Raw genomic sequence first — 16,009 nt, 5'->3', positions numbered from 1 at the left:
GAGCCTGATGCGGGGCTCGAACTCATGGACCACGAGATCATGACCTGAGCCGAAGTCGGCTGCTCATCCGACTGAGCCACCCAGGCGCCCCCAAAATTTATAAAATTAAATAGTTCTTGGAGCCCATTTGTCCATCACTCCTAAGTAACTACAGATGCAATAAACTGGTTTTGACTCCCTTCCTTATATTAATCAACTACCTTATGTTTACCCAAACTGATTTTATCTTTATATTCTTTGTCCTGGGATTCAGAATAATGCATCCAGCTTTCTGCTTTGGTGTTGGTGTACAAGATGATACCATTTTGGGGAATCTATCATATTGATTAGTAAGATTGCTTAAGAGAAAAGCAATACTTTTTGAATATCAGGTTAGAAAGGCCAAAATTAGGGGGAAAATTAATTTTATTTCAGTAACCCTAACGCAAAACTAAATTCTTGTCTTTTAGAAGAAAGATACAAGACATAAGACAACTCTTAAGTTGTGAGAATTAAATCACATCATTAATGTGACCAAGTAAATGCTTGGTAAGAGTTAGCTATTAATATTAAAGTTAGACCTTCAGCTGCAAACTTTGCATCAATCTCCTGTTAATATTTAATCTTAATTTATGTTAATTATAATAGTAATCATGCATTGTTTTCATAAAGCACATATGATTTGAATTGGTGATAAGGCATTACAAAGAAGATTGGCAGAGAAATAACCTTTGGGAAGAATGCAGAGACCTATGCATTTATTCATGCATCCACCTATCTATCCATCAGTCCATCCAAGATTTCCATTCACTTACTCAATACATATTAGATTTGTAACTCCATTATGCCATACTACGTTGGCTTTGGCAATGGGTCAACTTGCCTAAGCTGAACTTCACTTTCCAAAACTCCTGTTCCTATGTTTCCCATCAGGGTGGGTCACAAGAGGGATTCTGCTGTGAGATATGAAGGGTGGAAGTGAAATAACAGCCCTGGTGTAGCTTACACACATTGTCTGGTCTGCATCTGTGCTTATTGGTGTAAGCCCGTGCTCAGGCCTGCAACAACCTTTCCTTAGATACATCTTTGTCTGCTCTGCCTCCTGGACCAGGTGTATATGTTTAGCTCTGTGATGCAGAGCCCTGCAAGACACTGACCCCATTAAGGTCAAAGTCAGCAAGAATTGACACAGGTCTCACACTGTCCTGGGCTCCCACTGCTGCTGTGTTTCCAGCTCATCCTTTTTTTCACCCACGTTATATTATCTTCCCTTCCCAATTACATGCCTTGCAGACTTCAAGCTTTAATATCAGACATGAACTCAATAACCTATAGAAATTGCTTATCCTGCTCTCACAATTGCATATGGTCAAATATCTGTAACAAATCTTCTCATTAAATATATATCCCAGAGATTCTCCTTCTCTGATTGAACCTGGACTGACCCACAAACCTAGCCTTACAACTGTTATCATTGAATCATATTATTCTATAAGGGAAAGAACACTAGAATTTATTCTAAATAAACCTACTTGAACACACCATTCTCTTCTTCAGAGGGAATATATTTGTTGCTTGGTTCAGAAATATTCTACTTAACTTCAGTTTTTTTTTTTATTTGCTTTTTTTCCTATGGAAACTGTAACTGTTTTAAAACTGATGATTCCATTTTGAACTGACTTTTAAAAATCATATTTCCAAATATTTCTATGCCTTTTGGCTAGCTTTGAACCCTGTGGCTATTTAGTTGACTGATGGCTTTATTTTGTTTACTGACCCTTAAATTATATCTTCCCTGATTTCCTCATCTTCTTCAAAGTGTAATTTATCCTTTTATTATATTTATCTCAGTTTGCTACATTAAATTACCCTTTTTGAGGGGAGGGGAAGTAGGTACAAATAATAAATGAAAATGAATTGTTCAATATTTTCTTCAGCTTACTATTTATTGTATACATAGTTATAAATTTTAACTACTAAGTAGAAGTAAGAAGTTTTCTAATTAATTACAAACATGACATTATAAACCTCCAAAGAAAGAACCCTAATGAATAGAGTAAAACTAATATTCTATTATACTCAAGAATGTGTAGCTAACTGAACATGTGTGATGTTCAACTGTCTCTTTTTTCCACTCATCTATCATTTATTCTTTTCTTAATTGATTTACTCAAGCACCAGAATCAGCTATTTAATACTATTGAGGAAAAGTGTTAAATACCGGAAATACAAATTTCCTGCACATCAACTAATGGGGAAAATAAATGAAGAATGGAGGAAAATACAGTACATGATGTGTTAAGCATTATGTTACACACAAGTACAGAGAACACAGACTGAAGGTGAGGTGTTCGCAACTCAGGATTGGATGAGCTCAACTCAGGACAGGGTTGTCAGGAAAGGTCTGCAAAGGATTAACCAGGACCAAGTTTGGAAGAGAGTGAAGGAATAAGAAAGAATAGAAATATGTTGTAGGGAAGCAACATATAGAGACGCATGAAGAGAACGTGACATTTTGAGACTTGCAAATAGATATCAATGTGACTAAATGTTAGAATATGTAGTTGGATGAAAAGGATGGTTTTGTAAGCACACTATGTGTCTTACCAACAAGTTTGGTCTTTATCCTGAGGGCAAAGAGAGTTCTAGAAGAATTTTTAAGTGAGAGAGTAACAATTTCACATTTAAGTTTACCTCCACACGTATACCTTAATAATAATCTCCAGTTTAACATGGGTCAACAGAGACCCATTATTTCTTCCTGAGACTCACTCTTCCCCCAGGCTTCCCTGTCTCAAAAAATGGTAATGCTATCTGTTGAGTGCTCAAACCAAATATTTAGGCATCTTTCTTGTTTTTCTTTTTCCCTTGCCCTTCATATCCAATTCACTCTCACTCCACTAACTCCTAAACGTATTTTGAATCCATACACTCCTCTGCACACCCACTTCTAGTGAGCCAAACTAAGTCATTTGTCTTTTTTTTCTTTGTAATAGCTTTCTAGGTAATTTCGAGTACCTACCCAGTCTTTTTTTACATACTCATTTTAATTATCTACATTGGATCTACCACTCTCTGATATTATGTTGTCCTTGCTGTCTTGCTTATTTTTATCTGTGTCCTTTTAGAGTGTAAATTAAAAAACTGGTCCTGGTCCTGTTCACCAACACATAGAGCAGTACCTGGCAAAGAGAATGCACTTAAGAAATTGTGTTGCATTGATGGATACAAATGTAAGAATGATTGTTCTGGAGACAGGGTGAAGAATGGTTTCCAGAGGGGCAAGCCTAGATTAGTTAAATAGATAAGAGTAGTTAAAAGGCTGTTTAGCAAACACTGCTTCCTTTACCCACTCTGCTGGTTTCCCCTGAAGTTCTGTTGGGCAGTTCTGTGCCCTGGGACAGCATGCTATTTCAAGCACCTCACTTATGTCAGCTTTTCTGTCTCAGAACTTATTTGCAGAGTAGCTCAGAAGTTCTGGAGATTTAACATTCCTGGGGCCACCCTTTCTTTTTTTTTTTTTTTTAAACGTTTATTTATTTTCGAGACAGAGAGAGACAGAGCATGAATGGGGGAGGGTCAGAGAGAGGGAGACACAGAATCCGAAACAGACTCCAGGCTCCGAGCTGTCAGCACAGAGCCTGATGTGGGGCTCGAACTCACAGACCGTGAGATCGTGACCTGAGCTGAAGTCAGCTGCTCAACCGACTGAGCCACCCAGGCGCCCCGTGGGGCCACCCTTTCAATGGGAAAGGAGAAGGGATATGGGAAGGGGAGACGGAATAAAGACCCACTTCCCTTCCTTCAGAGGGAAAATTCTGAGGTTCATTCTCCATGGTTCTGCAGAGCTTCCCCAGCACCACTGAGCTCCATTACCCACAGAGGGAAGCAGCACAGTAACACAGCTTTGATTGATTTTTCTTCCTTCACTGACTCACTCTTCCAGCTCTCTTATTCCTGCTGTGGGATCACCTCACCAATCAACTACCCTCACTCAAGTCCCTGTCTCAGATTTTGTTGTCACAGGAAACTCAAATTAATATAACTCTTTTGTGTTAATGTGTGCAAGAAGAGATGAAGATTTGCAAGCTCTTTGGTGGTGAAAGTGACAGGGTTTTGAGACTGTTTTAATGGGATGATGAGGAAGTAACATAGGAGAGGGAATTCAAGAATTCTCAAGTGTATGTTGATGTAATGCATTCTGATGGGAAAGAGGTTGGGGGAGGCATAGAATGAGTAGTTAAGTGTTCTAGTACGACAACCAAGGGCAAAAGTCCAGAAAGTAGTTAAAGATGAGAGTATGGGCCTCAGAAAAATTCTGTAAATCAAGTAAAGTTTCTTGGAGTCAGTTTCAGCTTGGTGTGGGAAATAGTTGAAGCGAAAGCAGAGACAGTCCCAAATGGAAGATGGGTAGAATGAGAAAACAAGAAGAAAAAGAACAGATCCTTGTGCTAAGGACCCCTCAAACTCCTGAAATAAAGAGAACAAAATGTCCACATTTGAATGACTTCAGCTATTCAGTGCTACTAGTGTTCTACTAGTTATTTATTGATGTGTTGCACATAAAGTGGTTTATGGTTCACTATTTGAAGGTGGCTGAAACATACATAGTTTTCATTGAAGTAAAGCTTTCACATTTTAAAATCTAATATGCTTTGAGAAATTTCAAAAAAGGAGGAAATGTGTGGCATTGCTCAACATTATTTGATATTATTTGATATTTTTCTCACTTAAGAAACCACAGAAAATATTCTTTAGTAAACATTAATTTAGCTGCACTTGAAATTTTTGTCTAGTTATAGTATCTGATGCTTACATTGCCCCAAATTGAAATGGTCTCCAGAAATGGCCTGTTTCCTGACCCAAAGAACTTGAATGAACCTCAATGAACTCCCAGATGTCAGACATTCTATAAATTATAATAAATGTAAATGAAACAGAAATTTATTTTGTCAAAACAAACCATTGCATTAAAACATTCTTAGCAAAGTTTACAGTGTGTTAGAAAAAAACGGGAAAATATTCAGAGGTTCAGAGGTTTAGAAGATAAATTTAAAAACAAACTATCATGTCTTGGATATCCCTTCCAGATTGCATGGTAAATACAGGGCAGTGGTCTTATCTGGGCTTTCACAAGGAGACCATCTACCAGTATTTCCTGGCCACAGGGAAGGTCAGCTACTGCTGGTCTCCAGGCCTGCAGACTCAATGCCATTTAATGTCCAAACCTAGTTGGTCAGATAAGATCTTACAATGGTAATCTTAATCCAGTAGGCAGTCTTCACACCCCTCCTGAAGATGTGCTTTCCCAAACTATAGCCTGACTCTGGTCGTGGCTCTGATTACTCTCTCTGACTTATTGTGCCATTCTCTGATAGACCCTCCTGTTTTTATCCAGGTAAGGAGGCTTGCCTTGAATTCTACCCTGTTTGCTTGTGACTCTGACAACCTGACAAAGTGCTGTTAATCTTTGTCAGGGGCAGAGATAGAGTATGTGAAAACTGTCCCTATACTTTAACTTCTAAAACCAGATGGATTCTCCTATACCCAGTACTCTAGCATTCCACTGAGTACGACCATACCACCACCTTGATACACTTACTGCTCTACTCATCTACTTTAATATTTACTCCAAAAGAAGCATGAAACAAGACTGATTGCAAGTTCTTTCAAGAACATTGTTATGTGGGTGCTATTACTGAGTAAGCATAATAACTATAAACGTATAAACATATATACATACATACGCTATAGTGTATTCTCACCATAGTGGAAACTCCTATCCAGATTTTACTAATTGAAATGGAGGAAAAAGGCAGAGGGAGAGAGGAAAACCTTGAGAGCATATTGTTCAAGGCTTAAGACTGAGAGAGGGCAAACAAACCAAAGACACATGTTCACTTATTGATTCATTCAATAGACACTCTCTGAGAACCGCTATATGTCAGACACTGTTCTATATACAGGAAACATAATTATAAAAAGAGACATAAAAATTCTCTCCCTTCATGGCCATTCAGTGAGTACATTCGTAGCACATCTGTTTTTAAAGTAAATTCAGCTAATTTGGACAGATCCAATTAAGGACAGTCAATGTGTTCTAGTATCCAATTTGAAACTTGTTTTCCTATGGTAGATAAAATGCCTAAGTAAGCCAAGGCTAGTTTGTTAGACACAAAAACTATGATCACATAATCGGTTTTATTTGCCTCTATTCATGTTTAGTAAGAATTGAGTAGAGTTTTTAATGTGGGAATTTTAAAGACAAAAAAAATGGGACAAAATTTTAAACACTACATTTTCTAAAGAATTCATTTGTACACAGCATGACTCATTATAATGTAAATATATAAATATAAACTGCTTTGATTTAATCACCAATCTCAGTCTACTAGAAATTGAAGTAGAGGAGAATCAACTCATGTGCAGGAAATGTTTTAAGCACAACCTTGGGGCTTGTCAATTTTTTCCTTCTTTCCTCTCCTCTCTAACCACCCCCCCCCCCCGCCCCCCGCTCATTTTTTCCTTTCCAGATACGTTTTAGTATCTGGAAGGCTTTTCCTCTCTCTGAAAGTTTGTTCTCTGCAAAGACTCTCAGACTCCTCTGGCACAAACATAACTGTAATTGCTCAGAGGAAAAATTCACTCATAATCTAATTCTCCTAACGGTTATCTAACCTAATTGCTATTTGATATTGTTTACCACTTCCTCTTTCATAAAACTCTTATTTTGCTTTAACAACACCCTTATTTCTTAGTCTCTTTACATTCATATTCCTTCTCAATCCATTCTTTATTTAACCACATCTTAAATATTTATATTACCCATACTCTTTAATTCAGTCCTTTTGTTACTCCTCAGTGAAACATGGTTTCAAGATGCTTAGCTATATAGTCTATAGCTATGGAATTCACTCTGTAATTAATTAATTAATTCACAAATTGACTAAATCTTTCATGAAATGGCCCTTTCCTATCCGTAATTCCTGGTCCAACATGTGGTCTCATTATTCTACTATTGTATCTGGAAAGATAATTAAGATGAAAATATCTCACAGAATTTTAAGTCTAATAAAATTCAGTGGGTGACAAATAACAGAAACTACTCTACTCTACTTCAGAAAACAAAAAAAAAGGACTAATTGAAGTACTGTTGTGGCAGCTCAGAAAATCCAAGGGTGGAGAGATAGTTGGGCCTTGGGAACAAATTGGAACCAAATACTCAAATGTCACTGTTTCTGTCTGTTAGGGGACTATTGCCACAATAGTGCTGAACAGACACTATTTCAAGAAGGCATAAGTAAAATAAAATAAAATAAAATAAAATAAAATAAAATATAAAATATTTATAATATTTTATAATAAAATATTTTATAATATTATCATGCTGCAACTAAAAAAAAAAAGAAAGTATAGGGGTGCCTGGGTGGCTCAGTTGGTTAAGCATCCAACTTCGGCTTAGGTCATCATCTCGCAGTTTGCGAGTTCAAGTCCCGCATCGGGCTCTGTGCTGACAGCTCAGAGCCTGGAGCCTGCTTCGGATTCTATGTCTCCCTCTCTGTCTCTGCCCCTCCCCCACTCACACTCTGTCTCTCTCTCTCAAAAATAAAGATTAAAAGAAATGCTTTTAAGTAAACATATTAAAAAAAGGTATGTAACAGTAAGAATTTATTTATTTTTCTTGCTTATAGGGTTTGCAGGTTAGTTCGAGAAGCTTGCTTCAGGCTGTCGCTTGGCTGGGCTGGACTGGGATTTTCCCTAGGTTATGGATTGGACTTGTGTATGCTTCATGTGCTTTCTCATTCTTTTTGGACCGAAAGCAACCTGGAGTGTGCACTTCTCCTAGTGCATCCCTAAAATGAATACATCAGTCTGAGCAGAAATAAACGATAGCTATTAAAGCCTCAGCCTGCAGTTGGTGTACTGACACTTTGATCCCTATTCCATTGGCCAAAGTAAATCACATAGCCAAGCTCAACATCAGTGAAACAAGGAAAGGTACCTACCTTCAGTGGGAGGTACTGCAAAGTCACCTTGTAAAGGGTGTAGCCATATATGGGGTGACCATAAAGAATTGGGGAATAATAATCCAAACCACCATACTTCCTCTGTCTATTTTGAATTATATATAATCATGAAGGGTATCACAAATCATTCAGTTTCCCAGGCTATAAGCCTTGGAAATGCCTTTGGCATATCCACATTCCTAATCACCTATATCAACTCAGTCATAAAGTTCCTCTGTTCTTTTTTTCTTAACTTTGTTTGCTTGTTTGTTTTTTTGTTTATTTATTTATTTATGAGAGAGAGAGAGAGAGAGAGAGAGAGCACACCAGCAGAGGAGGGGCAGAGAGAGAGAGGGGGGAGAGAGGATCCCAAGCAGGATCCACACTGTCAGTGCAGAGCCCAACATAAGCATGGTCTCACAACTGAGATCATGACCTGAGCTGAAACCAAGAGTCAGACACTTAACCAACTGAGCCACACAGGCGCCCCTCCTGTGTTCTTCTCTCTCACTCCCATCCCTACTTTCTTTTTTTTTTTTTTTTTTAATTTTTTTTTTCAACGTTTATTTATTTTTGGGACAGAGAGAGACAGAGCATGAACGGGGGAGGGGCAGAGAGAGAGGGAGACACAGAATCGGAAACAGGCTCCAGGCTCTGAGCCATCAGCCCAGAGCCCGACGCGGGGCTCGAACTCACGGACTGCGAGATCGTGACCTGGCTGAAGTCGGACGCTTAACCGACTGCGCCACCCAGGCGCCCCCCTACTTTCTTTTTTAAAAATGTTTATTTATTTTGAGAGAGAGAGAATGTATGAGTTGGGGGAGAGGGCAGAGGGAGAGGGAGAGGGAGAGAGGGAATCCCAAGAGGTATTTATGCCCAGCACAGAACCTGACACAGGGCTCTAGATCCCATAACCCTGGGATCATGACCTGAGCCAAAATCAAGTGTCATACACTTAACCTACTGAACCACACAGGCACCCCCACTATTTTCATTTTTATTACTACTGCTCGATTTTAGGTTTTACTGCTTTTATGTTAATGTATACATGTAGGTTTTATTGTATCTATATTATTATATAATACAAACATGCTTACATAAAATATAAATTTATATATATATATACACACATATATATGTATATATAATATCTCAATATTATATATAGATTCTTGCTATATCCCTGAACTGGTTTTCTGCCCCCAGCTTCCTCCTACTCTTACCCATGGACTACGCAGCACTTTGAGCTCCACATTTCCCTTTCCAGAGGAGGCTTCTGCGATTTTATATTACTTCTGATAGAGCTTTAATTATTTCCCATTTTCAGAGATTAAAATTCCTTAGCACAGAACAGAAGTCCATTCATAGTCTTCTCCCAACTCATTTTTCAAGTTTCATTTGCTTCTATTATCCAGTATGAACCTACACTTCAATCACAAATAATTACTTGTCATTCTGTGTACTTGTATATGGATTTCACTTGTAGGATGTCCCATTAGCTACCTTTTACATCTCTGCCTGTGATACCTGTTTTAGACCCAGCCTCCAATTTTACATCTTGTGGGAAGCCTTAGCTGTGTCAGACCTTCCCATGCCCCTCCACAATACTTCACTTATCTAACATATTATGTGCCACATTACTAGAATATTCACTATTAAGCATTTTATACACCACATTTATTTTCATTGCTGCTTTAACCCTTTGAAGTGAGCATTAATCTTCACTTTACTGAAGAAATCACGGTTCAGAAAACTTAAGTAACTTAACCAAGGTCAATGTACTTAATAAGTGAAAAGGATAATGTTCAAAGCCAGGTGCACTGGACCTCATGGAATGTGTTTATAAACATTACATTATAACGCTTCACAATGTGTAATTACACATTTATGCATCTATCTATTTTTCCAGTGCTGTGATTTAATCAAAGTGAGGATTTTCTCATTTTTACATTACTACCGGCCAGTGTTCATCCCCAGGTGTCTGTTGGAAAATTTGTAGCATGAACAAATAAACACTAAAGTGAAGTGTCGTGAAACAACTTAACTGTCCACTGACAGATACCTGGGAATGTGATAGAAAAGCAAGGGAGAGATAGAAAGGAAAGACCTGGAATGGTTAGAGTCGAATTCAGAGAGAGCTTGCAAAGAGTGAACTGTAAGCTTTTTAGCAAGGGAAATTGCCTTATGGATCCAAACATGTGCCCTCCAGAATTTCTAGCATGCTAAAGAAGGCAATCTCGATGCATTATAGTGCATGTTTTATTTCATTCTTCCTGTTGTAAAAATGACTCAGTTCTGCTTGAAAAAGGAAAGTATTTACTTTTGTTTTTTGAATAACTTCCTGGGGAGAACTGTTAGGTTTATTGGGGAAGGGAGGTGGGAAACTTCAAAATTGGCTTTATTATGCACATTTGGAAAGTGCTGTTAAGATATCATGAAGTAGCTTTTTTTTAATAGGGGTCTCATTCCTACTGTCAGACTGTAATTATTAACATAACCCTCTCGGCACTCTCTTGTCATCCCCACCTGAATGTCCTCTCTTGTTTTATCTGTGATCTTTCTCTGGCTTTATGAGTTTAGAGAGCCCTTGGCTACTCTCTAATGAGACAAAACCTGGTTTCTGTAGCCTAGTCACCCTCTATTGCTTGAAGGAAGAAAGGAGAAAGTTCACTGGAAGGTAAAGAGAAAAAAAAACAAAAAAACCCTGGCAGACCTAATCTCCTTAATATCCTTTTGTAACTACCAAGAATAACCTGCCTGATACTGAATTTTTGTTTTTGCTTGACCAAAGTAACAAAAAAGAAAAAAAAAAAAAGGAAAAGAAAAGAAGAAGAAGGAAAGAAAGAAAAAGAAATTATAGCCCTACAATATTTCCCCTTGGGGGAATTAGCCTTATCTTGGTGTTCTCTATCTCTCCTGTGATCTCTAAATGCTGACAAATCTGCTGAACAACAAGCCTCGGTGTTTCCTTCTGGACCCCCAAGTTCTCTTCTTACAGCCGTTGGCCTGGGGCGAGGTTTTTCAATCAGTGTCAGCTTCAAGCCAGCAGCTCGCATCCTACTGCAAAATTTATGGAGCATGCTGATGAGAACAATGTGGCTCCCTGGGAAGATGACTGGGAATTGGCGGAGGAGTTTTGTAGGTCTGAGCTCTGCAGCTGGCCATCGATTGTTCCTTCATCTGGTTGGACTTCAAAAGGCTGCATGCCTTGTTATCTGTTTTGCACCCCTAACCAAAAGCTACTTTGGGAGCACAAGACACTTCTTAGAGTACGTTAGAGCATTTTCTACAACCTCATGTCCCGTTTTGCAGATACCACTCCTTATCCAAGCTTTCTAAGGTGATAGGGGAGAGAAAAAGGAATGATGCGTTTGATCAGTCAGTTACCTGAGCTGTCTCAAATGCAGGTGGCCAGGAGGTAAAAAAATGAATGTATTAAATGGTAGTGAAAGCATTGGCACAGTATGTACTATGTAGTATACACTAAATGAGCACTTGGAGAGGAAATCAAATGTAGACTCTGAAGCCAGATTGCCTGGCTATGAATCCTGCTTCTCTCTTCCATATCAGCTACAAGAACATAAGCAGTAATTTAACTTATTAGTGTTACAGCTTTGTCATCTACAGCATAGAGACAAAATTAGCAAGTCTCCTAGGGATGGTGTAAGGACTGTGTAGAAAAATACATGAACATTCTTACACTTGGCTCATTGAATGTGCTTAGTTAATGTTAGTTATCTGTTGAATAGGAACAGTAACTGAATAGGGAAAATGGATCCCAGCCATTCAAGGGTCTAATTCCTCTCATTCTTCACATAATCTCTGATACGGCTAACCACAGCAACATCACAGCCACAACTGTGATTTGTATTTCAGAAATTGTATTTCTGAAAGTGACCTGAGGAGAAAGATCTATCTGATGTAACATATATCACATATTATATACTGTGTACATTATATGTACTATATTATATACATATATGTTTGTATATAAATATTTTGTTTATTTATTTTGAGAGAGAGAGTGTGAGCAGGGGAGGGGCACCCAATGCGGGGCTTGATCTCAGGAACTGTAAGATCATGACCTGAGCTGAAACCAAGAGTCTGAGGCTTAACTGACTGAGCGACCCAGGCATGCCTATATATAAATCATTCTTATGTATAGTACATACAAATCTTATTTATATATGTATAGGTACATTATATATAATATAATAATATGATATAATATAATATAATATAATATAATATAATATAATATAATATATTAATTATATAATTAATTATATTATTTCTACATTAATATAGTATTAATTAATATATAATTATATATAATATACTAATTCTATTCTATTCTATTCTATTCTATTCTATTCTATTCTATTCTATTCTATATTATTATATGTAATCTTATTTTCAAGCCCACTTTTGATACTACTGCTAAATTTGAAATCAGTATGTTTGTAAAGAGAAAAACTGTTTTGAAATCTGAGTGGAGTGTCTGGATTGTGGTTGTATTTGTATTAACTGCCTGAGAGCTGCTGTTTTGATATCACCTGGTTTAAAGATTATTTGTTTTATCAGCTTTTCGGGATACTATTTCATCTGGGCTAAAAAAGTTTCTTTGGAGAAGCACATTCTGACTTAACTAATCTAGAATGGGGGCAAAGACCATCAGAGTCCACATGTAAGACAGAGGGGAATGATGCTGAGGGATTTTACTTTGTAATTTTCCTGGTTTTTATAGTGCCGGTTATTCTGAACTTCCATTTCATTTTTTGGTCAGTTTATTTAAATACAGTTCTTCCCAAAAGGAGATTGATGAGAGTTATGGATCATTTTCAGTGATATATACAAGACAGCAGTCCAAGGGACTGTTAGATATGTCCAGATGCAGTCAATTTTATATAGGTATAGTTTTTGGCCAAATTATAAATCAAAAGAGGCATCCAGATGTGGTGGAAAAGACATGGGGATTTGGAGTCAGATAGAATTGGGTTTGATTCTTAACTCTACCGCTTGTGAGCTGGTGACCCCAAAGTTTTAGATTTCTGAGTTTTCTCATTTATGCTTAAGGACTTCAGTATTATTTCTCTGAGGCTCAATTTCTATACAGAGATAATTATACATCCTTGCTGTTAAGTGTTAAATAAAATACTGCTGGATAATTCGGTCAACAACCGACTTGACTGAGATTTTTTTTTTTGACATTTAAAATAGAAACATCACTTTTATTCACAAGTTAGGGCCACAATGGACAGCTTCCAAGAAGTCCTAAGATAGTCCCAGGACAACAGAGTGTAAAATTGTAGCAGACAGGTTAATACTCTTCACCCTTATCCTCTCTCTCAGCACTATTTGCTCCAATTTCTTCATACTCCTTCTCAAAGGCATGGGCCTCAGAAAACTCTCCTTCCTCCATGCCCTCATCCACATACCAGTACACACAGGCATGCTTGGCATACATCAGGTCAAAGTTGTGGTCCAGGCGAGCCCTGGCCTCAGCAATGACTGTGGTGTTGCTCAGCATACACACAGCTGCCTGTACTTTGGCCAGGTCTCCACCAGGTACCACACGGTTGGAGGCTGGTAATTAGTGCCAACTTTGAAGCCAGTGGGGCACCAGTCCACAAACTAGATGGTACACTTGGTCTTGATGGTGGCAATGGCAGCATTGACATCTTTGGGAACCTCATCAGCATGGTACTACAGGAAGAAAGCCATGTATTTACCATGGCAAGGATCACATTTGGAGCCATCTGGTTAGCTGGCTCAAAGCATGCATTGGTGATCTCTGCTGCAGTAAGCTGTTCATGGTAGGCTTTCTCAGCAGAGATGACAGGGCATATGTGGCCAGAGGTAAGTGGATGCAGGGATTGGGCATCAGGCTGGTCTGGAATTCTGTCAGATCAACATTCAGGGCTCCATCGTATCTGAGGGAAGCAGTAATGGAAGACACAATCGGGCTAATTAGGCGGTTAAGATTAGTACAGTTTGGGTGTTCAATATCAAGATTTCTACAACAGATGTCATAGATTGTCTCATTGTCTACCATGAAGGTGAAATCAAAGTGCTCCAGGGTGGTGTGGCTAGTCAGGATGTAGTTGTAGGGTTCCACTACAGCTGTGGAAACATAGGGGGTTGGATAAAAGGAGAACTCCAGGTTGAACTTCTTGCTATAATCGAGAGAGAAACATTCCATCAGGCAGGTGAACATGGAACTAGTTTCCCCTCCAAAGCTGTGGAAAACCAAGAAGCCCTGAAGACCTGTGCACTGGTCAGCCAGCTTACGAATTCTGTCTAAGACAAGGTCAGTGATCTCCTTGCCAATGGTGTAGTGTCCTCGGGGGTATTGTTATTGGCAGCATCTTTCTTGCTTGTGATGAGCTGCTCATGATGGAAGAACTGGAAGTAGGTGCCAGTGTGAACTTCATCAATGACTGTGGGTTTCAGGTCTGCAAAAACTGCCGTGGGCACTTGCTTTCCAGCACCCATCTCATTGAAGAAGGTGTTGAAGGAGTCATCTCCCTCAGTGGTCTTGTCACTTGGCATCTGGCCATTGGACTGGATGCTGTGTTCCAGGCGATAGAGCTCCCAGCAGGCACTGCCAATCTGAACACCAGCCTGGCCAACATGTATGGAGATATACTCACACATGATTGAGACTTTTAGGGCTCCTTGGGGTTAGAGGAGGTGAGGGGACAATGACAAGGATCTCCCACTAACAGCTACCAAGGAGTCTGGTGGAGAAGTGACCTGAGATATTTTTTATATTGCATTCATACTTTTGAGTGGTAAGAATTCTCTCCCTAATACAGTGCCAATTAGAATTGTTAAATCGTAGTCCAAGTTTTAAAGAGATGAAAACAGCATAGGTTTTGGAGATAAGATTAAGTGGACATGAATTTTAGATTTTATTATTTTTTTATTAGGAGTTTATTTTTTTAAGAGCAGTTTTAGGTTCACAGCAAAATTGAGGGGAAGGTACAGAGAGTTCCCTATACCCCTGTGCCCCTACACATGAACACAGCCTTTCCCATTATCAGTAACTCCTAAGAGAGTGGTACATTTGTTAAAATTGATGATGACGAACATACATTGACACATCATAATTACCCAAAGTCCCTTGTTTACATGATTGTTCACTCTTAGTGTTAAACATTCTTTGTGTTTGCACAAATGTACAATGAAATTTATCTACTATTGGGTTTCATACCGAGTATTTTTCCTGTCTTAAACATCTTCTGTTATCTGTCCATCATTCTTACCCCTGACTCTAGCAACCTCTGGCAACCACTGATCTTTTTGCTGTCTCAATAGTTCTGTCTTTTCCAGAATGTCATAGTTGGAATTATACAGTATATAGCTTTCATGAATTGGCTTTTTTCACTTAGTAATATGCATTTAAGTTAATCTCTTAACTTAACAAGGTTTTATAGCTCTTTTCTTTACTCAGCACTGAAGGTGACACTGTTTCCTCCTTACCCCCATTCACCTATTGAAAGACATTTTCATTGCTTTCAAGTTTTGGTAGTTATGAATAAAGCTACTATAAACATTTGTGTACATGTTTTTGTGTGAATGTAAGTTTTCAACCCATCTGGGTAAATATCAAGGAGCAGGATTGCTCGATCATACGGCAAGAGTGTGTTTATTTAGTATGAAACTGCCAAACTGGTTTCCAGAGTGGTTGTACCATGTTACATTCCCATAAACAGTGAATTAGAGTTTCTGTTGCTCCACAACCTGGCCAGCAATTGGTTCTGTCAGTGTTCTGTAGGCTTTGGTACTTAGTCTAATAATCCAGAGCAAGTTAATTCATATATTGGCATCTCAGCTTCTTTGTTGGTTAAATAGGATGTACTGAACTTGAACTTGAAGCTTTATGAAGTTTTTTGGACAGTGTTCAACATGCATTATTTTTTCTTATTTTATTGTTAAATAGGAATTTGCTATTTTTCTCTTTCGTTTGAAGCAAAGGAAATGGAACCCTAAGTCACTGATCTCATACAGCTTTGTACCTT

General features: G+C 38.4%; 1 pseudogene; it reads right to left on the bottom strand.

Moving 5' to 3' along the window:
- Positions 1–13,305: 13,305 nt before the first annotated feature.
- Positions 13,306–14,682, bottom strand: LOC122468465 (annotated as a pseudogene).
- Positions 14,683–16,009: the final 1,327 nt, after the last annotated feature.

The sequence above is a fragment of the Prionailurus bengalensis genome, chromosome B1 (genome assembly GCF_016509475.1).
Source record: "Prionailurus bengalensis isolate Pbe53 chromosome B1, Fcat_Pben_1.1_paternal_pri, whole genome shotgun sequence".
Taxonomy (NCBI): domain Eukaryota; kingdom Metazoa; phylum Chordata; class Mammalia; order Carnivora; family Felidae; genus Prionailurus; species Prionailurus bengalensis.
This window is presented reverse-complemented; position numbering and strand designations above follow the sequence as displayed.